The 8,554-nt window shown below is 43.1% G+C and overlaps 1 pseudogene across 1 annotated transcript; it reads right to left on the bottom strand.

Moving 5' to 3' along the window:
• Nucleotides 1-5,350: 5,350 nt before the first annotated feature.
• On the bottom strand, nucleotides 5,351-5,998 carry LOC310793472 (claudin-4 pseudogene; annotated as a pseudogene). Its single transcript has one exon. The product of its transcript is annotated as a claudin-4 pseudogene (transcript).
• Between the last annotated feature and the right edge of the window lie 2,556 nt (nucleotides 5,999-8,554).

Below are 8,554 nucleotides of genomic sequence, written 5' to 3'. Positions count from 1 at the left end.
ATTTTGCAGTGCACTATGTTCCTTTCTTGTTTAAAAATGTAGCCTATTTAAATAAAATTATCAACAATAACAATCAAGGAAGTTACATGCTTGTAGGCTAGAGAAGAAGAAGAAGCACGCATGCGCGATTGCGCGCACATGTTGTGTTGAACCAACCAACAACCAATAAGAATTGTTTAATCTGGCAATAAAGAAATGTGAACTTGACATGCTATTTTAATAGCCTACTCAAAAATGCATCTCCCACTCACTGGCGCCGGAACAAGGGGGACATGGGGACATTTTGTCCCCCTTAAAATTTGGGCCCCCTAAAAAAAAAAAAAAAAAAAAATTTTTTTTTTTTTTTTTTTTTTTTTTTAATCTGAGGGGGCAACTGCCCCTGACGCTTAGAGCCCACTTTACACTGGTTACACAGCCTGTGATGCTTGTTAAAGCCATGATCGTTGTGGGATTATTACACCTGAGACAGACAGACCCAGGGATCAAATTACAGAGAGCCCACTTTACACTGTTTACACAGCCTGTGACACTTGTTAAAGCCGTGATCATTGTGGGATTATTACACCTGAGAGACAGACAGACCTGGACTCTGTTTGCACTCACTGTCATTGGCTGCTGCTATAATCGTATACGGTTATTGTTATTTTATTTTTGTGTTGAGGTGACAAGTTTTGCACTGTGTTTCGAAGTGATAATAATAATAAGTTCAGTGTTTCTGCCTGTGTTGCTGTCTGTTGTAGTGTAATTGTAAAATGACCTAAAGGGAGAGCAGGTCACCAAGTGAGTGAGAAAAGGAGAAAATACTGAATAATTACATCACTACAGTATAATCCTAATGTTAATTTAAAATTAGATATTCCTCTAAATATGGCTAAAAATCATCCAGACGTTCAAAAAAACATAATTTTTTCTTGCCGGCTCCCGTCAGGGCGCCGGCAAAAAACATTGAAAAAAAAAAAAAAATTGAAAAAAAATTAAAAAAAAAAAAAAAAAATCCCCCTAATTGCAAACTCGTTCCGGCGCCACTGCTCCCACTATACAGCAAAGAGAGGAGTCAATGTTTCTTGATATATGCCATTCAGATCAGAATAATTAGTCTAGTCATTAAGTTTGCTGATAATATTTCTATCATGTTAAGTCTGTGTCATGTTAACTGGTGTATTCAGAGCAAATAGGGAGATATAGAGCATTATCATCATGCTATATATCTCCCTCTTTGCTCTGAATGAGTGAGAAAACGAGAAAATACTGAATAATTACATCCCAACAGTATCCTAATGTTAATAAAAAATGAGATATTCCTCTAAATATGGCTAAAAAAGGTAAAAAAAATATATATATATATATATTACTCTAAATATGGCTAAAAAAAGGGGGGGGGGGGGACCTCAATTTTTTTTCGCCGGCGCCCGCCTCCCCTTGCTATGTCTGGACCTCCCCAATTTCGAAACCCTGGGCTTGGATATGGGCCTGCTTTTAGCCAATGTGTGGGGGAACCCATCGGTTAAAAAATGATAAAGTCTGTCTTGAGAGATGACTTTGTAGCCTATCTGTGACTATGTGCTTTACAGATGGTTGTAGAGCCAAAAATTGTAAGCAGTTGCACTTAAACCACTTGAGATCAACTCTGAGAGTTCGGTTAAGTTGGAAATATATTACCAGGAGTCCTTAAAAAGTTGTCTTAAATGATGTATTAATAACATCATATCTTGGCCAAGAGATGCACTATCTGTTTTGACGTACATTTTGAAGGCAAATGTACCATGTGACAAACACACTTGCTTGCTTCATTGTTTCCCAACTCTTTGGTATGCACTGTTGTGCCAAGAAAGGCCAGTGCTGCTGAGCCAAGCAATGTTAACCTCCAAGACATCATACAGTAACTGTGGGCTGTACAACAGGTGTTAAAACACACACACACACACACACACACACACACACACACACACACACACACACACACACACACACACACACACAGTCCAGTTCAAGTCTGCTCCTTATAGCCATTAGGTCTCAAACAGCTACAGAGAATGAGTCTGCTAGGTCTAACTCAAACATCTAAACAATATGGCCAAAGACAGAGCAGCAGATGGGTGCAGCACATCATGACTGGCTACCCCCAGCCGGCCTGGCAGACCTGACGGCGGAACGACGGAAGCGGAAGTCTTGGGGCGTCTGCTCTACACCGGAACCCCCAAAATATAGGCCGTCTGTCCCAGAGTCTATCAGACTGATAGACTTTTATGGGTGCCCAGATTGGGTGCCAAGTGCCAACCTACTACCAACCACACCAAAACAAATTTGAAGCCATGCGGAATTGATCGTCTTAACACTACACACCTTTGCTCCATTTACACACACACGAGAAAATCCTCTGTCTCCTGCCCTTCTCTCCCCCTGGTGCTTTGCCCTTAACCCTCAGCCTGCAGCTAGTCTTCAGTGTTATGCTGAGTTAGCAGCATGCAGGGAAGGAAGGCTGCATGAGAAACTGTTGCAATCCAGACAGAGCCTTTTCTTTGGCTGACTGTCCAGATAAAACTGCTGTGTCAGTTTCTGTGGCAATGCCCCCCCCCCCCCCTCCCCCCTCCTCCCCCATCCAGCTTCTAATCCCCCACAGCTAGTGCAGATCTGAAAAGTCTGGCTTCATTGCCTTGAGTGAGATAATAGCAAGGATAGGATAGGATTGCAATGTTACATAGCTGTTTACACAGCTCCTTAGTATATATTTAATTGTAAGCATACTCATAAGCTAACTTATGTGTATTATATTTGAGTGCAAAGTTATACTTCTTTACTCTCCTATATCTTTAACTGTACGCACATTTTTTCTTTTGTTTTTATTTGACACTTGCTTTGGCAATGTATACGTATGTTTCTCATGCCAATAAAGCCCCTTTGAATTGAATTGAATTGAATTGAATTAATAGCAGTTCAGCCCCTGGGAAAGGTATAAACATGCACTAGGCATGTTCGACTCTGAAAAGTATGTAAATACCTTAGGTAAAGGGGTGTGTGTTTGTGTGCGTGCGTGCGTGCGTGCGTGCATGTGTTGTGTTGTGTAGGTGTGTACTGTAGGGCAGTGATACTCAACTTGTTGCCCGGGGGGCCAGATGCGGCCCACAATAGGGTGCTGACTGCCCCCCTATCTAAGAGATGTTTGGTTCATTTTCTTTTTGGAGAGAGCCTTTATTTATGAAGAGGGTTTACTCTGAACAGATTTGAGAACTGAATTGAAGTGACCAAACTGAATGTCTAACTTTTCTTGTTTATTGTTATGGGGGAGGGACTACAATCCACTACAGAAGAAAATAATATTATTAATCTTGGTTTATTAACTGGCCCCTGGCCTCCTGTCATTTTGCAAAAGTGGCCCCTGGTCAAAGCAAGTTGAGTATCCCTGGTGTAGGGTATCTGCTGCTGTGTGAAAGCACATTGTTTACTTAGTGTCTACTGCCCCCAAGTGGATTATGTCAGTACTGACACTGTCACCACTCACAATAAATCATATTTTGAAAGAGAGGCCGAAGCAGTCTGTGATGATTTGATTGTACTGAAGAAAGACAATGCAGTGGAAGGTTTATATGCTTATTGTTTTATTGTGCATAAAGCAAGATACATTGTACAAAGGCACAGGTTATTTGCAAAAACGAAAAGGCAACACTTTATTTGGATAGTCCAACATTGAATAGTATCAGGTGACGAAAAAGTACATCAACAAAGTGGCAGTTGCTTATTTGTTGCATCTCTCCACACTGTCAAACATGACCCTTATTTTTTAACCCTATAATCCAGATATTGAACATTTACTTGTCACACGATTGTAAGAATGAGCAGACTTTTAGCCTTTTATAGTGACTTTGACTTTGATAGCATGTTGTATCAGCATTGGGCAATCAAAATACAAGGGCGACGATTAAAATAAATTCATGAATTAATATTCTGAAAGGTCTGTTTCCAAAGTGCACTCCCAAGCACATGCAGATCTGTACCAAGAGCGCCATGTGAGCAAACCATGGAATAATGAGACATTTGAAGATAATTAATTATTGTTTTCCGTGTCACCTTCCAGTTCAAAGCTGGTTTGCTCACCTGAGGCTCTTGGCTCTAGTCTACAATGATGTCACAGGAAGGGGGCAGCGGTTGGGATAAAACATTGCTCTATATATTGTAGAATGTAAAGTAAAAGAAAACAAAAACAGACAGAATACATATTATGGAAAGAGGAAAAAATTGAAAAAAATAATTAAAATAAGTGCTGACAGTGTCAAATGAAAGAAGCTGGGGAACCATAGAACACTCAAAATAAATGTCATAGAAAATAAATACAAACATTCCTCGCCCTGCCCACAAAAAATGTCTGTGAATACACAGCACACACAGATATACATATGTACATTGGCCTTCTGTACACAGGCTGCCCACACTAGGGGCATGCAGACACACACACACACACACGCATGCACGCGCGCGCGTACGCACACACAAACACACACAAACACCCACCCCCACACAAACACGCACGTGCGCACAGGCACACACACACACACACACACACACACACACACACAAGCAGAGGCAGATTGGCATCTGCGAAATGTCATTACACACATTAGTAAACATCTGGCTATGAGCTCATCCCACAATTCATTTCAACGCCCACTTCATCACAAATGTATTGTTCTATTAGAAAACACTCGGCAAACTTGGACTTTATGATAAAAGTAGAAATGACACTTTTTTGTGTTAAAAGATTATGGGTATCGTAATGATTGTTGTTATTGTAATGACTCGTAAAAAATGCTTCCTGAAATCCACTTTATAATTTAAAGGCCCTTAAAGTAACATTGTTTTATAAGATAACCAATATGACACAATATTGGCTGAATACATCCCAGAAGAGATTTTGACCTCGCCATTTAAACGAGCTTCTCTTCCCAATATTTGTGTGCACCTCACAAGTCCATGAAGTCCATGCTGCATGCTCATGTACTTGACCCTGATTCCATTTACACCTGGCGTTAACATGCGTTTTCTGCAATCTGATTGCAATCAGATTGCAGAAATGGTTGTCCTCTCAATCCGCATAAAGTTGGTGTATCCAGATTGAGAGGACACATTGCGTTTACACTTGTGTTCAATGTGTACACAATGCATCCCTGACCACCTCCGGAGGTGGTTTGGGAGATTGCAATCCTTCTTCAATGCGTTTTGGGGGTGTTTACACCTGGCATTTCAAGTGATAAAACACAATCTGATTGCAATCTGATCACAGAAAACGCATGTTAGCGCCAGGTGTAAATGGCCTCTATGTGTGGCTAACATCTCACACAAATGCCTTCTTCTGATCTCATACAAAAGCTTTCTCCTGCTGTTTCGCCCCTCCTCCCGCCACTGCATGTGGCTTGTCCTTCAGCGGTCCTCCCTTGGGGGCGGAGCCCAGGTGCAGCAGAGCCCCTCCCACCACCAGCAGTACGCTGGCCCCCCAGCCCAGGTACAGCGCCGGGCCCAGCTCTCTCTTTAACGGCGCCGCGACGTTCGGATCGTAGAAGTCTCTGATGATCGCGTAGGCGGTCCAGCAGATGGGCAGCAAGTAGGCCAGGCCGGCCACGAGGAACAGCACCCCGGCTATCTTGGCCAGCCGAGCCTTGGGCAGCTGCTGGTTGCCGTCCCCCATGCAGTGGGTGCACTTGGCCCCGGCCACCCCGAGGATGAGCGCCAGCAGGCAGAGGAGCAGGGAGAGCACGGTGAGGCCCCGCGCGGCCTGGGCAGAGGAGGGCAGGGCCAGGGTGGAGTCGTAGGTCTTGCACTGGATGTGGCCCGTGGTCTGGGACAGGCAGTTCATCCACAGGCCCTCCCACAGCACCTGAGCGATCACCAGCTCGCCGCCGACGAAGGCGGACACGCGCCACAGAGGGGCGGCGCACACCAGCGCCCCGCCCACCCAGCCCAGCACAGCCAACACCAGGCCCAGCACCTGAAGACCCGTCGATGCCATGGTCAACTGAACGAGCTCTGAAAAAGTGTTGGATCGCGAACTCTGGGGAAGTTCCTTCTGAAATATCTACGGCTGATGTTTTCACTTGTCTTTTTCACAAGGAAGTCGCAGAGAGTTGAGATTTGAAATGTGAAATTCTTTGCAGACTATATAATAAAGACACTACTCCTCCACACAGTATATCCTCAGTCATTCACCCGGTAGCAGAGTCCAGTAGAATGTTATTACAGAGTAATTCCTGGCTTAATATCTTTCCTCTTCTCAGTGTCCTTTCTTGGTTAACACATCAGAGTGTACTGTAAAGATGACATAACACATTATACTGTAGTAGCACAATAACACAGTTTAAATTCACATGGAAATTATGCATTCACTGATTTAGACTTAAACTGATTAACTTTTGACATTACATTTGAAATAATAATAAGATATTAATAATAATAATAATAAGATTATTTGAAATAATCAGAAGGCTACTTTTACAAAGTACAACACAAAACAGGGCACTAAGAAACAAAGAACAGGCAAGATCACAGAAACCTGGTCGAGCTGGACCCAATATAGTTCTTTATGGATGTTGTTTATTCTAGGCAGGACTTGAACAGGTCCACCAAAAATCCAATTCTATAGAACTTACTTTTTCTAACCAGTAAGCCGATGACGAGACGTCCACAAGCCGTGTTGTGATGGTCCTCAGTGTGTTTCTTGGTGGTAGAGCAGCGTGATGGTGAGAAGTTACTCTCTTCCACTATGACTGGCCAGCCTGTCTCTCTGGAGCTCATACACAGGGAGTGGGAGGGCAGCAATGTGCAAGACTGCATGCTAAACACACACACACACACACACACACACACACACAGTAGTGCAAAAAATTATAACACAAGGACACTTTGTTGCAGACATTGCTGATAGATACTGTCAGTCGTGTAAGACATTAACAAATGCAGTTTTGTGTGCGTGTGTGTGTGTGTGTGTGTGTGTGTGTGTGTGTGTGTGTGTGTGTGTGTGTGTGTGTGTGTGTGTGTGTGTGTGTGTGTGTGTGTGTGTGTGTGTGTGTGTGTGTGTGTGTCTGGAGTGGAGGTGACAAAGCTTGTGTGACTCTGGGTTTTGCTACTCAGCCAGAGACAGAAATTGTGGTGTACCATAATGTTTGTGCCTCAGATTTTTTTTATAAAACACACAGAAAAAAGACACCACCACCACCACAACAACAACAACAACAAATGAATACATAAATAAATGAAATAAAATAAAAAATGTATAAAAGAAATGCAAAATTCATGGCAGTCATTAGTAGGAGAGCATACATTCAGGCGGTGTCTCGTCATAGAGGCTTGCTCAATGGGTCAGCATGGGGGAAATCCTCCCGTTCTCCCCATTCAGCATAGTTAGCATTTAGCTTCTTGCCCAGCCCAGGCAGACAGGATCGGGGATTCAACCACCGCAGAAAACGCGCATCTGAACAGACTCCTGCTCTAGAATGCCCAATCCTGTAGTGTAGCGCCGCAGCACCGTCCTTTGGTGAGTCAGCCCATTGAGACATATGGGTTTTCTTCCCCCACCGTCTAGTCCACACATGGGCAAAATGCGGCCCCAGGGCCGGACCTGGCCCCCGGACCATCTCAATCCGGCCCCCAAGGTCCTCAAAGAAAAACAAAACAACCCCCAAAAACTCAGTAAAAGGCAGAATTATGTTCATAAATCTCATCTGTTACAGCCATTGGATTTGTATCACTATTATATCGGGAGATTAATGAGAAATTACCAACGGGAGAGAGGGTTAAAAATAGGGAGACTCCCGCGAAAATCAGGAGTGTTGGCAGGTATGATCTCCAATGTGTGGCCCTTCCCTTACCTGAGGTAAGTCAGTATGGCCCACTGGAAAAAAAATGTTGCGCACCCCTGGTTTAGTCCATGGATGTATATGGTCTAGTCTCGCGCCACAGCCATAGTAACATTTTGTGGGCATTCTATAGCCCCAGATTGGGCTATATTTCAAGTAAAGGTGCAGCAGTGTAGAAGCTGAGTGACTAAGCTGATAACCATAAAAGCACAAATAATTGAGCAAAATCTCTAAATAAATATACAGTATTTACCCTAATGAGAAAATTAGCAAAGATATTGATGGTAAAAACTGAATAATGACATCACAACAGTCTAATCCTAATGTTAATTTAAATATTCCTCTAAATCTGGCTTCAAATGGCCAACATTTTAGAAAGAGCTAAATGGACCCATTGATAGATAAATCAATCAATCATGAGTGGATTCAGCACACTTGATCTGGGCAGATTGATTGAATCAGTGCAGATCTATTCACACCTTACAGAGAGAGAGAAAGGGGCGGTGTCTGGAAGAGTGCTTTGGCTTGACTCAATTTAGACACCGACAGATGCATCAGAGCAGCCCGACAGAATGTATGGCTATTTTCTGCAATAAAACATCTGGTGAAACTTATCAGATGGGGGACTCTGGGACAAAATCGTATCTGTGGTCTCATTTGTATCAGTTTAGGGGTCCTTGATGTGAAAAGGCTTGAGAACGACTGGTCTACAA

This window comes from Poromitra crassiceps (assembly GCF_964638095.1).
Source record: "Poromitra crassiceps genome assembly, chromosome: 19".
NCBI lineage: Eukaryota > Metazoa > Chordata > Actinopteri > Beryciformes > Melamphaidae > Poromitra > Poromitra crassiceps.
The sequence above is the reverse complement of the archived record's forward strand: the minus strand, read 5'-3'. Positions and strand labels throughout refer to the sequence as shown.